Source organism: Lissotriton vulgaris, chromosome 1_1 (assembly GCF_964263255.1).
Source record: "Lissotriton vulgaris chromosome 1_1, aLisVul1.2, whole genome shotgun sequence".
NCBI classification, from domain to species: domain Eukaryota; kingdom Metazoa; phylum Chordata; class Amphibia; order Caudata; family Salamandridae; genus Lissotriton; species Lissotriton vulgaris.
Window position 1 is genome coordinate 220,768,716 of NC_141685.1, and position 22,979 is coordinate 220,791,694.

The 22,979-nt window shown below is 43.6% G+C and overlaps 1 long non-coding RNA gene across 1 annotated transcript in view; it reads left to right on the forward strand.

The window, feature by feature from the left end:
* The first annotated feature begins 20,777 nt into the window (after positions 1-20,777).
* LOC147740934 (uncharacterized) overlaps positions 20,778-22,979 on the forward strand; it is a 305,323-nt gene continuing 303,121 nt past the window's right edge. Inside the window, exon 1 of the long non-coding RNA XR_015299437.1 lies at positions 20,778-20,854. This is a non-coding gene — a long non-coding RNA (uncharacterized LOC147740934). The remainder of the gene's footprint in view (positions 20,855-22,979) is intronic.

The window sequence follows — 22,979 nt, forward strand, 5'->3', positions numbered from 1 at the left end:
GTGCCCAGGGCTTGTAAATCAAATGCTGCAGGTGGGCTTGCAGCACTGGTTGTGCCAACCACAGAAGCAGCTTGTAAAGTGTGTCTCAGGCCTGCTATTGCATGGCTGGTGTGCAGTCTAGCAATGCCATGTTGGCATGGCCAAGTGCACCCACTTGCCAGTCCCTAAACCTTCCCTTGGCTTCATATTAGACGCCCCTATGGTAGGCCCAAGGGCAGGGTGCATTGTAAGTATAAGGTAGGACATGCACTGATGTGTGTAGCATGTCCTAATAGTGAATTACAGCCATTTTTGTTTTTCACTATTGATGGCTACCTGTTCTCATAGGTTAGAATGGACAGTTAGATTATTACATTCTTCTAACCCTAACTGACTCGGGGAACATGGTAGAAATTCGAATTTAGTATGTCTGAACTCAGAATAATAAAATACATATTTTAGTAAAGTTTATTTTAATATTCTGTGTTTGCAAATACCACTTTTAGAAAGCAGGTATTTGCTTGCCTAACCATTTGAGCCTGCCTCTGCTGAGTTGTGTATTCCTTGTCTGGGTGTGTGAGTGACAAGGCTGGGAAATTCCGGGAGACAGGCTGGGGCAGCCCAGTGGTGAATAGAGAGATCTGCATCTAGTTGGGAGGGAGGAGTGCACCTGGGACCTGAACAGGGCTGGGCCTTCCTTCTACAATGCTGGCTCCACCTCCTATGGCTTCTCTGATGTATCTGCCCTGCACTGTGAAACGAAAGGAGGATTCATGTCAACAGAGTGCTCCAGAGCTGTATCTTCCCTCCCATGTGCTGGCTCCACCTCCTGTGGGGCGGCTGATGTCTCTTCCCTGCACAGTGAAAGGAAGATGAGAGTCATGTAAACACAGTACTCAGGAACTGGTTTGGACTAGTCAGAGGCCTCTCTGCCTTCAGAGAACAAAGGATTTTGGGGTATAAATATTGGGACCCTGCTCCCAAGAAATTGGATCACTTCTGGACAAGAAACCTTTCTGCCAAGGAGAAGAACCAAGGAAGCTGCAGGAGTTTGGACTGCCCCTCTGCCAGTGTGTTGTGTGCTGAGTTGGCCTGCAATGGTTGCTTCATTGACAAGGGAAAGGAGAAGGAACTTTGTAAGGACTTTCATCTACAGAATATTCTCCAAGGGCTTGAACTGTGCTTGCCTCCTGCTGAAGTCTCACGGACGAAAGACTTCACCTCCAGCTCCACACTGAATTTCCTTGCTGGGAATTCTGACTCCAGTCACTTGCGTGCTGCTGGGAGCTGGAAGCGCGATGCATCGAGAAGAAACGTGTCGCCGCTGCAGCTGAAATCATTGCATCGCCGGAGAAGCAAACGTTTGCCGCATCTCCCTGGAAGCGTTTGTTCTTCAAAGCTGCCTGCTGTCACATCACCAGAGAAGCGTAACGCCATTGTGAGAGTCGCCATTGCATCACTGGAGAAGCGTGTCACAGGGCCTGTCGTGGCTCCAAAGTACAGAGTCGTCACAAGGCTGCCAGGGCATCATCGCATAGTCATTGCATCGCCGCATCAAGAGCGCCATTTTCTCGCATCGCAGCCGGATCATCGCATTGCATCAAGGCGCCATCTTGTGCACTGCAACGGGCACGCATGACCTCCGCACCGGTAAGAAGCATGACGCATCCCCTACTCTGCGCAAGCATTGAGGCACGACGCATCATCTCCCCCAGATCACGGAACCGACGCATCTCCCCTTTTGCGCGCCTTTTGTTTTCTTTGGGTTACGTATCCAGGTACTTCGTTGAGAACTTTGTCGCATCTACCAGCAACTTGAACTAAGCAACTTTAATAATCTTTTAAGTAATTTAAGTGTAGTATTGTGGATTTTTGTCGCTTGTGGTCTTGTGTTTAAGTCTATATAAAGAATACTTATTTTTTATAAAACCTCGGTTGTGTCCATCTGTAGTGTTTTCACTGTATTACTGTGCATATTCACAAATGCTTAACACACTGCCTCTGAGATAAGACTGTCTGCTCGGGCCAAGCTACCAATGGGGCGAGCAGGGGTCATTAAGGAGTGTAATCCCCTTATCCTGACTTAGAAGTAAGGGTCCCTATTTGGATAAAGGTGAATACCATTGCCAACCAGAGACCCCCAGATCGATTTTTGCCATACCAGAAAGGAGGCTTCCCTAGTATGAAGTTCTGAAAAAATTATGTACAACAGAGTAGGTACATGGGCAATGCGGCAAAGCTATGGCAAAAATTACTTACGATCGTTGTTTCCAATTCATAGTAGATTGAAAAGGGGGGGTTTACCATGTAAACAGCACAAATCTGTGCATGAAGAGCACGATAAGAGTTAAAGCCAGACTGTATTTTGGAGCGTCATTTGAAAAAATTGGGAGTCTTCTTAGCACACCTGAAACAATATCAATTTTGCCAAAAAAATTATGAACAACCTCCTATAACTTATTTTCACTGAATTTAGATGTTGCAGTTTAAAGAGATACTAGAAACACTGAATACCTGTGTATTTTATACCGCATACCGCCTTGCTGAGGTTATTCTATCTTGTTATGTTCTGACCTCGTAACTAAAAAGAGTCTTGCTCTGCAGTTGAAAAAGAAGCCAGAACATATCGGATATTTAGATCCAAGCTAGTGGACCGAAGGTTCCAGACCATACAAACACACCTATTTTGGTGTTGAAACAAAAAAGAAAAAGACAGGCGAAGTACCTGTTTGAGATTAATGTCTGTTGAATGGACGAGCAGCCTGTCCTCTATGTTCTATGGAAAGCATCCAGAAGCTGAAAAATGGATAACAACGAGTGTTTGAATGTCAAACTCACGCTCATCGGTAGGACTAATGTGAATGCATTTCACAATACACTATCTGTAAAATGCGCAAAAGTTATATTCAAAAAATGAATTAGTCAAGTCAAAGTCAAATGGTCTTTATTCGGATATAAAATATCCATAAAAGTACAAATCATCACTGCCAATATACATATACATGCATTACATATAACATACATTCATCAACATAAAAATACAAGAAGAATAAATAGCATAAAACCAATGTGCAAGGCGTAGCAATAAAGTGCAGATAAACGCAAATTTAAACCTTCAATAAGTACAGAGAATCTAGCAGCATATTGTGCAAAGATCGCAAATTTGTAAACTTTGGACTAAGTGCAAATAAGCAATTGTAAACATCAGACGAAGTGCAAAATAAGCTATCACATATGTGCTAGATCCATATCGAGGAGTAATTACAAATGTATAACATGGTTTAAGGTGCATTCATGGAAGCTCGTGAACGTACCACTGCTCGCAGAAATGAACTCACTTGAAAAATCATGTCATCACAACCCAGCTGCAATATTTCCTGGTATGCAAAGGTATATTGTTTTGTATATCTTACATAAAATGTACAGGAAAAAAGAAAATGTAACATTGTTTGTTTACAACCAGTGCCACATGGGCAGAATGGCTCCTCCAGGTTACTATTAAAACCAATCGGGAAACAGATTCAGTATTTTATGCTGTTATCCCTGAGGCGATAAAGCAAACTCCTATTCCATCTTCCAATATTTTTCTTAAGATAGTCCTGTGGCATATAATAATTGTTACTTAATGACCTCTGGATGGAAATATATCTAATAATTGAAGATTTACAAAACTCATTGTTTCCTCTTTCTACTCGATATAAATCATATAGTGCCCCTCTCACTACCTTTAAGTTTATACCGTCTGCAGTTAAAGGAATATGAAAGGTATATTCTAGCTGAACGCTGGCTAAACTATTCTGCACTGCTCTAAGCCAGGGTATTCCTTTGCCTCCATCACATTTAGGGCAGTCTGTGATAATTTCTTGTGTTAAAATCGCAGCTGGATTTCGCCATATCTTTAGCCAAAATAGAGCAGGTCGTGATTTAATAAAATCCTCCACATAATGTAAATTTAGTTCTTTATGGCATATGTAGGTAGGTGATGAAATTTGAGCCCCTAAAATCTTTCTACAGAATCTATTTTCCTCCATTTGTATTCCATTACAATTTACATGCCCCCATACTTCGGCGCCATAAGTCGGCGTGGGCAGGCATTGGGTTTTATAGATCTGTAATATTGGCATCACCACTTCAGCCCTCTTGGGCTGTCGCAGGCTGATGATGGAATTAATTGCCTTGCCAAGTTTATTTCTACCTTGAGCTATATGCGAACGCCATGATCCTGATTCAGAAAAAACTAAACCCAAATAAGGAAAAGTGCTGGTGCTTTTTAAAAGATCGCTTCCGGACATTATGTGCTTAATATGGTACTTTTTTGGCCCACAAGACATTATGTAAGATTTTTTTAAATTAGTGCAAAGTCCCAAATCCGCCATGAAGGATACAAAACATGAGATTAAAGTGCGTAGTGCTTTTGTTGTGCGGCCCATTAGGACCGCATCATTCGCATATAAAAGTACGGGGTAAAATTGACCATTAATTTTTGGCACATCCCATGCTAATTCAGACAGGGTGTTATTTAATTTATTAATATAAGGAATAAAAAGCAAGGGAGCTAAAACGCACCCTTGTCTCACCCCTCTGCCAATTAGGATGTCCCTAGAAACCTCTCCTTCATTGTTGATCTCTGTGCAAATACGCCAAAAAGTGTACAAGTGCAATGTCCAACCCATAATTTAAAAGAATCTCCCATAGACGTGAATGATTGACAAAATCAAGCGCTGAAGTTAAGACCATAAAACCCAAATATAAAGGTACTTTTTTAGCAACAGTATATTTTCCTAATATAAGACTCAAATTTAGGCACAGTGCAACAGTTCCAACACTACTCCTAAAACCCAACTGACAACAATTTAAAATGTGCTTGTCCTCTGCCCAATTCCTGATCCTATTAAAAACAACCCTGCCCAAGGTCTTTAGAGTATTATCAATCAAGTATATTGGGCAATACCAACTAGGGTTGGATCTGTCCCCTTTCTTAAAAATGAGCACAATTATACTCGTTGATCAGATTTTTGGAGTTGGTGTGTTGGTCAAGTTATTAAAAACGTTACATAAAAGAGGGGACCAAAAATTAGTTTCAGATTTAATGAGATCAATTGACAAACCATCTGAGCCTGGGGCTTTCTACCCTGCGCTTTCATGTATAGCATCCTCTACCTCAGCTAATGATATTGTAACATTAGTAACTGGGGGTAGCTATCAGTGCTTGTTATATGGGCTGTATATATTCTTGAAAAGTGTTCCTCCCATGCCTTACTAGGTATGTTACAGTTTAGGGGAGTAATGTTCTGTCCCATAGCCCGCTTTGATTTAACCTCTTTCCAAAACCCAGTTACGTCTTTGAGAGCGGCTGTGCAGGCAAGGGAGTCCCACCATTCCTTTAATACCTCCTCTGCATGTAATTTGGTTGCTTTCTTATAACGTTCCCTCAATAATCTGACTAATGTCATGTCCCTTGGTTCGCAGTCTAATGCGTCGCGAAGAGCCCTATTGGCCCGGGAACAAGTACCATCAAACCATCAAGGGTTCTTGCCCTGACTCATAGCAGGTTTAGAGATCTCATATTTGATACCAGCACATAACTCAGAAAAAGCCTGGACTATCTCTACTCCTGAGCATGTATTAGACAAACACGTTTCCGCTAACGACGGATAGGATTTTATGGTGCGGGCAAGTAAGGCTTTGTTGTCTATGCCCTTCCAGATCACTTTCAGTTTGTCTGTAGATGCCTCCAGGTTCTTCGCCCCTATTTCCTCTCGTTTTTTTAATTTATTGAGAAATCTAATAGTTGTTAAAATTGGATTATGGTTGCTGTAACTTGTGCCTAATACTTCAGCCTTGACTAAGAAATTCCCAAGGCAGGAAGAAATAAAAACATAATCTATGATAGTTGAACAGCCGCGACCTCTATAGGTAGGCAAAACACATTTATCTGATTCGCATCCTACTTTTTCTATTACATTAACCAGGTCACTGGTAGATAAATAACTAGACAGTTCCTCCCCTCTTCTACACGGGATTATCCGGGCAGATATAACAGCAGATTTATCTGTTCTCTTATTCAAGCGGGCATTAAAATCCCCCCCCCCAGACAAATTCCGTCTAATTTGCCATACCTTTCCTCATCTATCAGATTATCAATAAAATCAAATAAATTGTTAAAATTCTTATTAGGCAGTGATGTAAAATTGTTATTATGAAAATGTATTAAACACAGTGTAATTCCCCGCGTATAAATCAGAGCCTGGAAATTCCCATCATTCGTCTTTATGGGTTTTATATTGCTGTCTGCAGTAATCTTTATCCATATAGATAATCCCCCACTTGGTCGGCCAGATTCAGGACTAGATACAATGTTGTTATAACAGACAAACCAATCAAGCAGCAGGTCTCTAGTGCACCATCCGCCATATTCATGAAAATCGGCATTTGCGATTCTGAAATAGCGAAAAAAAGCGAATCGCTATTCAGAAATCGCAAATCCGAATTCATGAAGAATTGCGATAAAAAATAGCGATTCGCACGCAATCGCAAATTCCGTTAGCGATGACCGATAATCGCAGAATAATCGCTATTTCCGGCTACCCGCGCCTGGACTGCGAGCTCGCAAATAGCGATATCGCTATTTGCGATATCGCTATTTGCGAGATCGCAAACTCGCGAGATCGGGAAAACGGGAAGTCGCATTTCGAGCCCAGTGATGACATCACAACCAGGAAGCTGCCGGTTCCCACCACCATTTTCCACATTGAGGCAGAGAGAGAGGGAGCATTTTGGAGAGCTGCAGCTAACTGGAAAATTACACTGATCCACAACCCTGGTACCATGGCTGAGGAACCTGCACCTGGCACCAGCAGCTCGTCTGGGCGCAAGAGAAAATTGAAATTCTCTGAGCAGGAGCTGGAACACCTCATTGAGGGGGTTGTGGCCAACCATGACAGACTGTTTGGCGCAAATTCTCGGAGGGTCCCTGAACAGGAGAAGCGGCGCATATGGCAGGGGATAGCCTCGGCTGTGAACTCCGTGGGAGTGGCAGCCAGGTCCCTGGAGGAATTAAAAAAGCTGTGGTACGACCTCCGAGGCCGTGCCAAGGAGAAGGTGGCGGTGCGCTTGGGGAGTCCTCGGGCACTGGAGGAGGAGGACCAACTGTACCACCCAACACTCCCATGGAGGAGCAGGTCGAGAACACCCTGGAGAAGGAGGCCTGTGTCGGTTTTACAACACTGGACTCATCCCGCACCACCCAAGACACCCAAGGTAAGTGGCATGCGACTGCGACCCTGCCCCCTATGGATGTCCATGACCAAATAGGCTCCCGCAATGTCCCATAGGCATGCCATAGTTGCACATCAAGGAATGTCCTGAAGCATTGTGAGAGATGTAGTCTGGCCACAATGTTGTAGTACCACAATGCAGCCAGACAGGTCCCAAAGCACACAAAGCCACTGCCATTCAGGGAATGTCACCCAGCATGCATGTAGCAACTGCACGTCTGCCAGATACATGCAACTAATGATCCACCACTTACCCCCACAGGTGGCGATACCAGCGACAGCGATAGGCTGGAGATGGATGAGGGCGTCCCGGAGGTGGAGGTGCCAACACCAACCCAGGCACCAGCCCCTGCTGCTGCATCTACACCAGCAGCAAGTACCACCTGCAGCGTCCCCCCTGCAACTGGTGCAGCACCCACATCCGCTGGCAGGCCAGCCCCCATTGTGCCTCCTGCCACCGCTGCTCCTCCCAGAGCCGCAGCCAGGGCAGTCACTCCTGTGCCCCCTGCAACTACTACAACAGCCACACCAGCAGTCACACCCCCTGCGTCTGGGGCACCTGCAACACCGGCGGTCATACCCCCAGCAGTTGTTGCCTCTACATCCGGGGCTGCGCCAGTGTCCACACAGCGGCCAGCCTCACACTCAGGCCAGCAGGGCAGGCGTGGCAGGTCACGCCGGCACTCCACAGCACCTAGCAGGCGGGCCAATGCTCATGGACTGGCGCGGCTCAGCGTCGAGAGACGCATGCTCCGCATTCACCAGCGCCACGCTCAGCAGCAGGGAGCTTTACAGCTGCAACTGCACATGATAGGGCGCAATGTGGCCTCTGTTGCAGGCCACATGGAAGGCATGAGGGCAGACATGGCAGGTGTGGGAGAAGGACTGGCCCGCATGGCTGCAGCCTTGGAGGCCAACACCGCGGCTATGTCGAGAGAGCGCAGTGTAACACGCCGGCGCCACCGCCAACTAATGACCCGGCTTGACACTAACAGCAGGGCAAGTTACGTGTCAGCGAATGCTACATCTCTGTTGGCGCGGCGCTCCCTGACCCAGCAGCACCAAATCATACAGTGCAGCGAGGACATGACAAGGGTGCTGGAGACCCTCACCACGGCCGTCATTGCTCTTCACCCTCCAGCTATTCCATCTGTTGTGGGGGGTGATGATGCGAGTGAGGGGGCGTCCAGCGTCAGCTCTCAATCTGCCTCACAGGCCCCACCACACACCAGCAGCACCATGCCCCCCCATTGCCTGAAGCCCCGGAGGAGGATGCCCCTCAGAGGCGCTATGGCGGAGCGCGCACTAGGCGCTCCTAGAGAACTGCAGTTAATCAATGGCACAGGCTGAGGTTAAGCCTGCCATGTAGTGAAGCACAGCAGTATGGCGTAATACTGTTTGTTGGACTTATTTGGACAGGAACCTTATTTTTATTTTTGTGAATTTAACAAATACATTTATTTTGCTACACACATTAGCGTTGTGTTATCATTACATTTTGCATGCATTGTTGATTTGTGGGGTGATGGAAGTGGTTGTACTAGAAACTGTTCACTGTGATGTGGTTGCGACGTCTGTGCCCTTCTGCTGGGTTCTCCCCATGTGCATGGCGCGCATGTGCAGGTGGCCGGTTGTCCCCCTCAGATTCACTGCCAGAGATGTCAACAGGTATCCGGCGCTTGGTTGCAATGTTATGTAGTATTGCGCAGACAGCCACAATGCGGCAGCACTTTTCAGGACTGTAATACATGGCCCCACCTGTCTTGTGCAGTATGCGGAACCTGCTCTTGAGCAGGCCAAATGTCCTTTCTATGCAATTTCTTGTCCGTATGTGTGCAATATTGTAGCGCCGTTGCTGGGGTGTAGCAGGGTTGAGGTATGGGGTCAAGAGGTATTCACGGAGGGCGTAGCCACTGTCACCTGAATGAGAGGAGCAGATGGTGATTGCCTGTGCTGCGCTGTTACATCTTTGCAATGTGACATTTCAATCAAAGTGTACTTACCAAGTAGGTGTCCTTCCCCAAACTCTCATGAGTCATGGGTACTCCCTGGGTACTGTGCAACAATGTCAGTGATGTATGTCTTAGCATTGCAGACCATCTGGATGTTGAGGGAGTGGTAGGACTTTCTATTGCGGAACATATACTCCATGCCAGCTGGTGGGCAGATGGCGACGTGGGTACAGTCTATACATCCGAGCACATTTGGAAAATGGGCTACATTGTAGAATTGTAGCTTGGTCATGTCCAATTCCTGTTGGCTGGCGGGGAATTTGATGTGACGGTGTAGCTGGGTGAGCATGGCGTCAACAAAAGTGTGGAGGCAGCGTGACATGGTGGGCTGGGATATCCCCCCAGCAGCCGCTACTATCCCCTGGAAACTCCCGGAGGCCAGGAGGTGCAGGCTACACAATACCTGCACATGTGTAGGCACAGCATTGGTACGGCTTGTTGGGTGCTGCATCAGGGGGTCAAGGTCCTGTATTAGCTGCATTATCATTTCCCCATTCAGCCTGTATTTCGCATATATCTGCTCTCTGGTTTGGCCCAGCAAGGTGACCCGCTGGCGGAATATCCTGTCCTGGATCCTGCGTCTCCTCCGTGCTAATCGCTGTAGCCTGCGACGCCTCACCACCATGTACATTCCTGGCATTGTGGGTCTCCTAATGCTGCTGCTGATGATGGTCCTTATGTGTGATTGGTCAGGCCAGTACCTGTTGGTGATAGGACAACGGTTTTTTGAAAAAAAAAATCCATGGCTTTCATGGTTACCACCTGCTTTGAGTTGTCCTTATTTTGCGCGGTGCAAATAGCGATTTTTGGGTTTTTCGCTAATAGCGATTTTTCTTGAATACCGATTGCGATTAAATTGCGATTTCGCAATTATTTTCGCTGAATCCGTGGTGTGTCGCTATTTCCGAATCGCTAATGCTCACCTGCCGGGATTCTGCGAATATTTTAGCGGATTCGCAAATATGTGTTTGCGAATTCGCTATTTTGTTGTTGAATGCTGATTACGGAAATTGCGCCCGCATTTGCATTTTCGCAGCGATTGCGGGCACAATTTTACTTCATGAATCAGGCTGCATGTTTCTTGGAACATTAGGATATCAAATTGACTTACCAAATCAATCCACTCCATTATATTCAATTTAGCTTTTAAGCCTGCGATGTTCCAGCTAATTATATTTAGATTTTGATCTAAAGGCCGTGGATCAAAAATAACGGGACAAGTTGCTAATGATTTTACCAAGCAAATTTCATTGGGAGTATCTATCAACCTAGGTTCGGCGATAGCCGAACAATTCAACAATAATCCCACTTGCCCTGCTACAATATTCAAAGGTCTGTTTGGTGGTCAATCCTGCCTCTCAAGGTCAGATAAAACTGTAAATCTATTATATGTTGAGTATAGTGGAGTGGCTGGGTTATGTCCTCTCTGTTGAGGTCTGTAGAAAAAGCCCAACGATACTAGGGTGATATTTGTGGGACCATTAAACTGATCAGACGCAACTTTCAGTAACCCTTTCACCAGTGAAGGGTACCTCAGATTCACGACTATAGAGTCTCCCATGATGTTTTTAGTGTAGGATCCTACCCATCCTTCCCTACGCGCCATCAAAATATCGTTGGCAATCTCCCGCCCCGCCCCCTTATACTTGCACAACCAATCAATGCATTTATTTTTAAGCTGGTCCCAAGACTCATTTTGATCATCTGTAAGGGGGGGTACACCAGTTAGAATTATTGCATAAGGGCATGCCTCTAGGGGTAGATGAAGGACATCCTTCGCATGTTTTTTGACCTGCGAGACAGTAATAAGCCTGTTGCTTAAATCTAAAACGGGTTTTGCCCGGGCCGGCGCAGGAACTGTACCCGGGGATACTATCGGGGGTGAATGGTCACTAGGGGGCCTATTTACTTCAGGCGCTTTTTGCAATGGCAGCATACTGGCCCCAGTACTAGACACAGTATTGACTGGTAAACTATTAGTTTTGCCATTACATTTTTCGCAAACATTATTGTTATCAAGCAATGTACGAGTACCACTCCCCCCTGTGATTCCTTTGTTAATAGCTTCCAAGTCCTTTAGGAGCCTATCACCCCTAGCTTGATCAATGATAGTAGTCCCTTTTCTCTTGGCATCCTCCTTCTTCACTAGGCTTTCCAATCTATTGAGACGTTTAAAAACAACATTAAATTGTTTGTCCATTAGACTTTTTAAGCGATTAAAAGTGGAATCCACTATGGTTTCAATTAGGTTTCCGTTACCCCTTCCTTGTATGCCTTTTTCCGGTGTTGACTCATTAATGTTTAAAGAAGAGTGCGTGTTAACATGATTATAAACCCTAATATAATGAAAACGGGTACCTAACATATTTAAAACAGAAAGGGCAACAAGATAAAAACAACCTGATCTCCGTGCATGATGTTTCACACATTTAAATAATGCGAACGAAACTCGCAAAGCGTCAATGGAGACTGTATCCCCGCTATATAATACCCGACAGCTGCAGATAAAGCTTACCATTCTGCCTATATGGATATTACAAGCAGCTCTTTCAGTGATGTAGGTCCCGGCGTACCTATGCAGAAGTAGGTAGACAGCCGGGGAAAACTGTTGCGCTTACCTGACATCTTTAAATTTGAGTCCAGTGCGGTCATGTGACCAAGATGATAGAAATAGAAAACAGATTCTCAGCTCTGAAACGAAATACCTCGTTAGCCATATTGGATCGGGTGAAAAGCAATAAGAGGAAACCATGCAGATGTATTTTTATTTTCTTTATAGGCAGATTCCCCAAAGGACGATAATAAAAAGGAGATCGCCAAAAACGAAAAAGAAATAAAGGCGTACATGGTTTATGGCGGTGTATGCATATATGAACTCTATGTATGAGGGCATATGGTGAATCTCGCTGAGAGATACTTGTATCAGCTATAGTGGCCATATTTATAAAGATTATTCTAATATAGATAGATGTATATAAACAAACCCTGTGCGTAGTTTGCGTAGCAGCACTACACGTAGCTACACGTAGTATACTTTGAACTTCACGTAGTACGCGTAGCGTAGCTGATGACACTGTGTACTTGTTTGAACTGTGAAAAAATTGCAAAATAATTGCAAATTGCGTCCTGCACAGTGCTCGTTATGATAAAATAAGTATTTTCTATCTTTATATGCTAAAGAGCATATAGTACTTTCACAAAAGTGAAACTTAAAAATTAGCAAGCAGTGAGAAAGGTGATGATTTTGGGATCCTCCATAACCTAGGGGAGTACCAAACAGATGCCTTGAAAACAAAACAGCACATCTTATTGAACGATTTGGTGGTTGTCCCATCCTCTTAGGACAACCCCAAGCTCAATTATTGGCAAAAAAACATTCCCAACCAAAGGCCCTGCAAAGCATCATGGGATGAGATTAGCAGTGGGCAGTGAATATTATATAGTATCCAATACTAAAATAATTCTACTAAGAGCTGCAGTTCATCTGGTGGTTACTAGATGTCCCTCACGAGTCAAATGCAAATGCTTGATGAAAGGGTTTTAATGGTTTTGCATTTGACTCGTGAGGGACATCTAGTAACGACTAGTGGAACTGTAGCTTGATGTAAGAATAATTTCAATGCTTTCCATTTGACTGGTGAGGGACATCAAGTAACGACTAGGTGAACTGCAGCTCTTTGTAGAATTATTTTGATATTGGATACTATAATATTCACTGCCCACTGCTAATCCTGTCCCATAATGCTTTGCAGGGATTTTGGTTGGGATTGTTTTTTTGCCAATAACTGTGCTTGGGGTGGTCCTGAGAGGATGTGACCACCACTGAAGTTCAACAAAATGTGCTTTTTGTTTATGCTCTTTGTGTTCAAGGCATCTGCTTGGTCCTCCCCCTAGGTTAGGGGGGACCCCAAAATCATCAGCTCTCTCATTGTCTAATGTTTTCTTTGAAAAAGTTTACTTTTGTGAATTGGTTATATGCTTTTAGGCATGTAAAATTGCTTTTTCAAAGCATCTGAGGATATTGTTCATTTAGCTGCTATGCTACGCGATTAAGCACAAACTTTGCATGCTCTGTCAGCGTAGTGTAGTATTATGCCCAGGGTTAATATTAACTATATATTAGAAGTGGACTATAGAGTGGTAGAAAAAATGAACCGAAGGTCACATATCAAATGTTATAACGGCTGGTCTGATCCTATAGGATCTCAGAATTGAGCCCAATCATGTGCATGACTAAAGAAAATATCCAAAACACCTCCCTTTGTTTTCGAATTGATTCAGCTTCTCGGGTGTTTTTAATTTCAATTTTCTCCAGAATTAGCCATCTAATTTCGGTTTCGCGATGGTTCATTTCCTGATAGTGTTTAACTAGGGGTGCCAGCTGTTTGTTAGTCTTGATTCCTGAACTATGTTCTGTCAAGTGAACAGAGAACTGCCGCGAGGTCTCACCGACATATCCTTTATTGCATGGACATAGCAATAAATATATGACGTTGTCCGTTTTGCAATTAGTGAAAGTTCTGAGTTTAATTTCCTTGTGGTTGTAAGTGTATTTATCTGTAATAATGCCACCCTCACACACTTTACATTGGGCACTTTTATGGTTGCCTGTGATGGAATGACTAACGCATATAGTTTTCTGTATGAAGGGCAGTTTGGATGGCAATCTAGAATGTCCCATGAGATCTTTCAAATTTTTATTACGTTTGTAGGCCCACCCCGTGATTGTGCGTCTTTTTGTTTACTTCTTTGTTGATTATTTCTTTGCTTCTTGGAATAATCGGGTGCTTGCTTAGAGTTAACCATTTCAGAATGACTCTTAACCTGTGGTTAATCCAGCTCTGGATCCCACATTTCTAGCTTAGCATAGGTTTCTTCGATAATTTTAGTCAATTTCCGCTCCTGCTGAGCAGGAGTAAACTCCCTCAGGTTTGAGCATATTGCTAAACCTTCTGCCTCCCCTTTTATGATACTCAACACAATAGTGGATACTGAAGCAAGATTGTCCATCAGTTTCATCACTTAGTCCAGTGCAGGCGCTGCCTCGTACTCATTCATAAGCTGTTTGAATACATCAGGTAAGACAGTCAGTGAAGGGGGTTCCATGAGTTCCAGTATATATGCTAGCAAAGACTGTGCCCCATGACAATCTTCCACCGGGGGAGCCATCCCCAATGGCAAGCAAATTGTTAAAATTCTGAGTTTTTCCTGCAGGCGATTATGAAGGAAAAACTGCCTTAAGCTGACTTGTTTTCTGTGCTATCAAGAACAGAATTTGCTCCTGACTAGTGGAACTTGATCCTTTATGGCATTCAGTGTTTGCGGGCTGATACTCGTGTTAGCCAATTGTGGTTGTGTAGCCTGAGCAGTTCATGCAGGGTCAATTGTGAGTGTTCCTATAATGATCTGTGATAGATTTCTGTAAGTTATTACTAGATCTCTGTACGGTGTTGCTATTTCTGCTGCATCTCAATTAGCAATATTAGGATGGAGTGTATAAGCTGCTCGGACCAGTCAAGTTGCGACTTCTTTACAGAGCAGACCGAGTCTCACATTTTCTACAGAATGGGGGAGGGCATCTTTAAGCTAATTTATGTGTTCTTGGTAAGTTAACAGAATTTCTATGTCAAGATATGGAAATTATTCCTCTAGTGTTGTATCTTAGATCTAAGACTGAAACAAGTTGGTGCGAGCCTCCGCAGCCCGAAATGTAACCCAAGAATAGAATACCTATGTTCTGAATGCTTCGTGTTCCGCAACCACAACCAGATCATATTGTAGTAGCTTCAAAGTAACTGCATCTATGCAATTTTCTTTAATATCTGGAGTGTATACTTGTTTTTCAATGCCACCCTCACTTCTCCATTTACGGGCATTGTGTGAAGGGAAAAGAACGTTTATTGCATTCATTTATTGAGATAGAGTTTTGCACAATGTAGGAAAACGTTATCCTACATGCTAGAATAACCAACAGCCAACTGCATTGGGTATATCTACTCAGCTGAGGCGGAATTCCCAGAATTCAGCAACGTCTCTTTGAAAAAGAACAACGTTGGGTGTATAGACTCTCTACGAACAAAACTGGGCTTAATGACAATATCCCGTGGAACACTGTTCTTCAGAAGTAACACCTTGTGCATTTAAAGTTAACCAACAATGCTCCCTTTACCCTATTACTGCACTATGCAATAAAACTATCTTTTCATACCCAGACTTTGTTTCCCTACAGCTCTTTACCACGGAGCTTTTCGTTGTTTAAGTGTTTTGGGACATAATCCTTTCTGGCACTACCACCATTCCCCAGCAACATCTATAGCTGCTTGCTTGCCTGCCTCCACACTCTCCTATTTTTTGCTTTCCCTTTACCATACAGGTTCCTTTAACCTGTAAGCAGTGCCTTTAACATGAACGTGCACTTTGCTAATCGGCATGTATTGATAGTATCCCCACGTTGCCTTAGTAACCGCGTCATCATACGTCACGCCTTTCAGCGTGACGCCCAACACGTGCCACTTCGAGCCACGCCCACACCCGGAAGCCAGCTGTTCTTTAACTACACGCCTATCCGGCTCGGCTTCATCCTCGAGGAGTCGGCGGGCAGCTTCTAGGCACAACTGCCATTTCCCTTCCAGGTCGCAGTGAGTACAGTTTGCGAGGCTACAACAACCCCTGTTGGGGTGTTTTTTTGCTCGCTAGTCGAAATCTACCACCATGCTGATTGATTTCCACTTGTGCTTTATTCAGACAGATTCTTGATTGCAGCCTGTCCCCGATTTTCTATGAAGCATTACTCACTCGATCTTGAGTAAGCGCTTCTCCTTTCATATGCTCCTAAGCGTTGCTTTCACTCTTAGCTTTGATCAGTTTTTAATACGAGCTCACAACCACTTTTTTTGAGCGTCCTCCACTGCATGAGGAATTACGAATGGCGTTATCATATTACAATAGTATTTACACGAGTGCATTGATAGTGTTTGCGTGTGCCTACAATACACAGTGTATTTTGCATTCTGAATCACTATTGTGTCTAATACTAGATTTATGCCACATCTCAGTACCAGCTAATTAGCGTACCAATATTTGCACTAGAACCATGGGGAAAGCATGAAGCACCTCAAACAGTGAAACCACGTAACAGGCATGTAATAAATTGTTTGTTTCTTTTGTTGTTTCCTTCCACAGGTTTTTACTGACTCCAAATTTTTGAGAGTCAGACCATTTTTGACTGATTTTACATTCAAATAATATTTTTCACTTAGCCTAGGGTTGGGTGCGCCTTAGCGTGCGCAGACCGCCCAGGTTTATATGGTCCTGACGAAAACCTGACAATCCCGCTCAGAGGTTGAAACATGTAGACCCTTCTTTTTACTCCACATAGATATAGTCGACCATTGTAACCTTCTTTAATATCTTACACTTTGTTTTTATTATTGTCCAGTACCTTCAGAATAAAGTTTTATTGAAGGTATACTCTGTCAATTTTTAAAACACTTTTTTCTGTTTCTATAAATCCCCCCACACACAAAAAAAATTACCAGCTCCACTGTAATTCAGGTGTCGCAGCACACCCGGATGGCACTCGGCAATCCGGGTGGGCCCCAATGTTGAAGCATGTCACCAACCAGGTTGGTGAGTGAGGGGTTTATTAAAACAAGGAACAATTCTCCTTTAGTCTTCATAAATTTCCCCATCTCCATTAGGGCCACCTCCCAGTCCTGTGGTGATACTCCTCCTTTTTGTTTATATAGGATTTCCCTTTTCACCACTGACGTCTCTGGTTTGAAGGTGAGTATGGGTCTCTGAGAATAGCATAACTGAATTACTCAGATAGACTATTAAATAAGAACCAAACCAACGTTGGTGGTGCCATGTCGTGTAGTTCCCACTAATTTATAGGACCGGAGTGCTTGTTGGACAACATAAACTTTGGATGAGGTGCCCAGACTGATTTCAACCACCCCGCAGGGCATGATGGCGTAGACACCAGCTAGCTAACATTGCCACCATAAGCCCCCCTAACTCTACAGGGAGCGAATGGATTCTGACAACCACTGAACATGACAACCCTGACCCCTCAGGGAACATGGTGTTGTGTTTATATCTAGGACTCTAATTCAATATTCCCGATTTATACCCTTGTGAGGTTATAATCAATAATATCCCCAATAAAGGCATAAGACTCAGATCCATATTCAGTAATAGCCCATGCAGTCCAAAGCACAACACGGCTACTCCCATCGACTCCTAGAAAGCACAAAGCATTCTTTAAACAAACCAAGCCTCCAGCAGCCCGGGAAAATCCCCCCTGCTTTTGTTTTGATTTGAACAAGAACTCCTGAAGTCCAGAAAGAACTGTTAGTTCTTATTGACGTCTTATGTCCAACCTTACGTCAAACCGGGCACCTTCCAGGTATAAAATACCAACAGTTGCCTTAAGCAAACACACGGTGGTTTGTAGCAGAGCGGCCATCTACTTGCCCGAGAGCCCAGCTGATACAAGAGCCCACGGAAGCCGCCCCTCCTGCTTGACACACTGAGAGAGACGCTATCTTTTTCTCCAGCAGAGAAAATCCAGCTCCGGTGTTTCCAGCCTACTCTTGCAGGTGGCTGGGATATCGAGTCCTGAGGAAAGAGATACCAGACCTCCCACACTCTATTACCAAGGTACGGAGCTGACTAAACCCTTGAGAGAATTCTTGATGCAGATTCTTGGCAAAACAATCTTAACCAACTCAACTTAAACTGCTACTTATTCATCCCTTCCCATGTATTAGGCTTAGGTCAGGTACACCGGGGTAGGCTTAGTTAGAAGCACCAGTTGAGTACGTTAGTCAATATATTTGTGTATGTATATATTTTATCCATTTTAAAGTATCGTATGGCTAAGAAACCATATCAATGCTTTTACAGTATTATTTCATAATACTACTTTTACTGTACGCACTTTACTTTACTTTAAGTATTGCAATTGTGGCAATTCATTTCTCTTGCATGAGGAAGAATACTGCTCAATAAATAACACCTTTTATTGAAAACGCCCGTCTCTCTATTTCTCTGCATTCTGGTGATTCTAAGTATGCACTGCTGACTGAGTGAAATAGCTGCCTATTGTTTTCACACGACTCTAGAGATACACTCTTATTCTGAGGGAGCAAAGTTGTCATGTTTATGCGGTTGTCGGAAACTGAATCCCTTCTTGTCTGAGCCAGGGAAGTTCATCCCTCCCTTTTCGTTCAAGGAAGTTTCCAGTGACCTCTGAGCTAGCTGGCGCAAACCTAAATTAAGTTTAACATAGTCAGTAGAGACCTAGATGACCTCAGTCGTATATCTACACTGCTGTTTATGTTATTCCAATGCGCAGAGCCTATTGGGAAAATAGGTACTACACTACAATGGAAATGTATCAGAACCTTTGGCTCAGTCACCTGTGCTTACTTGTGATATGCAGATTACACAGTGGGAAGTTTTCAAAATATTTATTTAACACATTTTATTCTTGTATAAAATTCATGTGCTGCAATAATCAGTTGACAGAAGCAGATGAAATTGATTACAAGCACCAAAAGAGTAAATAGTAGATACAGTTCTACATTTAGTGCTAAAACAGTATATATATGCAGGCATATAAACAAGGCTGTAATCAGGCATACTCCTACTATGCAAGCCCTCCTTTGCGTGTATGTAGAGTGTCTATAGATGTGAAACCAAGAATCCCCCAAGGGACGATCCAACCCTATTACCTGGAAGGAGAGAATGTAGGTGCCGCTCGTAGTCATGAACTGGACACCCCTCACAAGACGTCAGACCACTGAGTGGTGGAGTCTCAGCATGAATGGACCCTCTGTGTCAGCTGAAGTGCCACCTCTTCTACTTTTTTGGGATGCTCTTCATTTATAATAGAAAGCAGCCTTCAATATATGTATAGATTACCAATATTATGAATATGTAGATAGCCCTGTCGCCCTGTGAATGAAGATAGAACGTCATTTGTACATAGTGCTTAAAAGGCCTTGTACATGGTATGCGAAGCATCGTGATAATGTAATGCGAAGCTAGATATGTAAACAAAGTAGTTTCAGAGAAACTGATACAACATTGTCGCACTTGCAAATATGTGCGAAAGGTCAGAGTAGAAATATTTTTGTGCGAAATTCGGACAATGTAAGAAAAATGTGTGGCTCTGTTACTTGGGCCTAACCAGGGCAACAAAGCAAGGTGCAATCCATGAGGCAGGCCTATGCCATGTCGCACATGCATGATCCTTGTTCGGCCATGATCAAAAACCGTTATGAGAATTCAGCTGAGGTTATTAGGTTATTGGTGCATGTCCACTACCATGAGAGGGACTTTTCAGTCCCAACAGAGGGACTAACCAAATGTTTGACGCAACTTGTAGGAGAAAGAATCAAAAATGCAAAGCTAATTATACAAGGCGCGTGAAATGAGGAAGCACCTCCTAAGTATCAGGAATTACTACACAGTGTGGGACTGCTGGTGGTGAGACATATTGAGAACAGATTGTGGGATGCCAAATCACCCCCATGCTGCACCAGTGGAAAGAAAACAAGGGTTATTGTCTGGAACTGAGAAAGTTGTATATGAGGCCAAGGGGTGCCCCCAGAAGAAAAGATATGGGGACCTTGAAAACTCTGCAAGAGCTATTAGCTAAATCAAATGCACAAGGAGGAGGTGGACGGGGAGAGGATGTAGCCTTATGGCTAGAGCGGTCAACCTCAAAGCTGGGGACCCGAGTTTGAGTCTCGGCAACAACGCTCAACGTGCTGTGATTCTGGGCAAATCACTTAATGTCCCCGTGTCTGACAAAAATAAATGTGTCCCTCTGTTACAAAACTGGTGCTCATGTAAAGCGCTCTGAGACCTGATATCCTTTGGTCTAGTTTGTGCTTTACAAAAAAAGGGGTAAACTAGAGCAGAAAGTACTGAACCTCCATAAGTAATGGGCAAGAGAACTCTGAGGAAAGATACCATATCTTTATTTGCAATAATGTATGGGGCTATATAATTGGTATTCTACTGCCTTCTATTGCACACTCATTTGAATAAAAATAATAGAAATACTTTTGAAAAAAGTCATGCCGTCTTCATGTCTCTACCTGTCTTGTCTTCTTCTTGCATGTTGATTTTCATTTCACACCTTCCCGAACCCTGCTCCTTGGTAAAGGTATAACGTCCAGGTCGATGATGGGGAGGCGGTACTGCAGTAAATGTTACCCTTCCAAAGCTACCTGAATGAACACTGTTCTTCCATCAATCTCCAATAGTCTTGATTCCGTTTTCCAATCAAGAGAAAAGTACACACTGCAGTTTCATGACAAGAGTTCTGGAGAGCTTCATTACCAAGATGTATTTATTAATGTACTATTCTACTGTCCACCACTACCTTTGGGCTTTTACACTATGCCTTCTGAGAAACCTGTAAAGGTCTCTGTGCTTTACACTTGCAGCTCGATGTTTATCATTTTAAGTCATCTAGGTCTGTCTTTCTAATTTCCAGAAGAATCTCTCTGCGTCGAAGATCTAACACAGATGACAGTCCAGGAATAGCTGAAGGCATCCAGCTGAGAGGTAAAGCAACACCAACCCGGTACCCAATCCCACTGATGCTTTTATGCAAAGCTGTCTCCCCCCCCAGACTCTGTTCCTGTCAACAAAACTGTCACCTTCCCCGGATACAAACATACCAAACCTGCGCTGGCACACAGGAAGTTTTGAATAATGCCGTCCTCACTGAAGAGGAAGGCACAAGTTCTATTAGTAACATATTGTTATAATCGGAGTTTCTAGAATGAGGAGCAGTGTCCCACACTAAAAGTGGGATTCTGGCACCTCTGCTTTAAGTAAAGAAAACAAACACTTGAAAAGACAGGAGGGTTGTTTTAATGTGCAAATACAAGCTTGCAAGAATTCAAAAACATATTTTTGTCAGCAGCTCTTAGCACAGCCTGCCTTTTCTCAAGCCTTCTAAGTGTGAGCTATATGTTTTATTTCATGAGGTTGCAGTGCTTCATGTCACCGAGACTACAAGCTTAGGGAGTTAAACCAGCTCTGCCACAGCTTGGGAAATAAACAGAACACACAGAAACAGAAATCACAGAAAGACACAGATTGCACAGCCACTGAGATCAAATAGTGTGTGTGCACGTTGCATGCCTGTGTTTTCATGTGTTACCCATTAAAGCTGAAGCGACTTGCTTTATCTTTGCGTGTTCTCAATGTGTTTGATGGTTGCAGGTTATACACGTTCTGTTTCAGTTCTAGAAAGTACTAAGTGTAATAAGATTAACTTTTTGAATGAAATTAAGAAGTGGTCTGACCAATGCAAATTTTGATAGCTAGAAATTAGTATGCAGTTTCTTTATGAAAACCAGATTCACAGCAGATCCTTTTATGTGCATAGGGAAGGTGCAAAGTTATTGTTGGTTGTTGACAACTGCAAGGATTTGAGGAGGACTGTGTGAACCATCAACAGGACTCCTTTTTGTTGCCAACAGTGCTTGGTTGGAGCTGGTGGTTGAGGTGGGGCCCACAAACACTCATTTTTCAGAACCGTCAGCAAGCAAGGATGAAAAGAATCTGTGAGATAAGGAAGCAGGGAGTATTTGATGGTGGATGAAAGTGGCATGAGGTGGAATCAAGACTACACAACCTAGGTATTAAGGACTATGACTTTCCATTGTGCCAGATGTGGGCTTCTGAGCAAAATTTTGGGCCCTGGACCTATTCTGTTACAAATTAGGCTCCTGTTGCAGGTGGGTGATATAACATGCTGAACCTGAAACTTTGGGTGTTCTGTTTGTAAGAAGGACAAATTAAGCTAATCAGGTTGCAAATATGGAACTCTTTGTGGATAGAGGAAATGTACTCTCTAGTTTTAATGGCTCTATTGAAGAGGAGATGACGTGTCTTAGTGGCAAAAATAAATAGTATGAATGATTAGCGGGACCAGGTTTCCATCTTGGATGGCAGCAGTTGTAGAATTTGAATTAGAGACTGTACTCCCACAGTCCTGGAGGGCAGTTTTGATATACTGTGCAGGAAAAGGGTAATGGAACTGATAAGAGGTGATTTATTAACATTTTCCTAAGAAGGTTGTTCTATAACTGTGTTCAAGAACTCTAACTCTGGTGGTGGTGTGTACAGGTTGTGTAATGGGATCAGGGATGAGACCAGAACTCTGGTTGTGGTGGGTATAGGATGTGTAATGGGATCATAGTATCAGAACACCATTGTGGTTATGGTGGGTATAGGATAGATAATAGGATCAGAGATCAGAGTACCAGAGTGTAACATTGCTGGTGGTGGCTATAGGATTTTTAATGGGATCAGAGTTTCAGAACACCACTCTGGTGCTGCTGTTATAGCGTATGTAATGGGGTCAGAGCATCGGAGTATCAGAACACAATTATGGTGATAGTGGTTATAGGATGTGTAATGGGATCAGAGTATCAGAGCCCCACTCTGATACTGGTGGTAATATGATGGGTAATGGGATCAGGGCACAACCTGTAGCGGGAATTCCGTTCTCCTACAGAACTGTGCATAGAGACCTGGAACCTCGGTGAATTAGGATGGCCCAAAACTCACCTCAGTACCCAAAATCCCCTTACCGACCTAGCTATGGTGTCTCATTGGTCATAACAAACTCCCAATGCTTAGACAAACCAGAACATGAACTTAGATTACCTCAGGA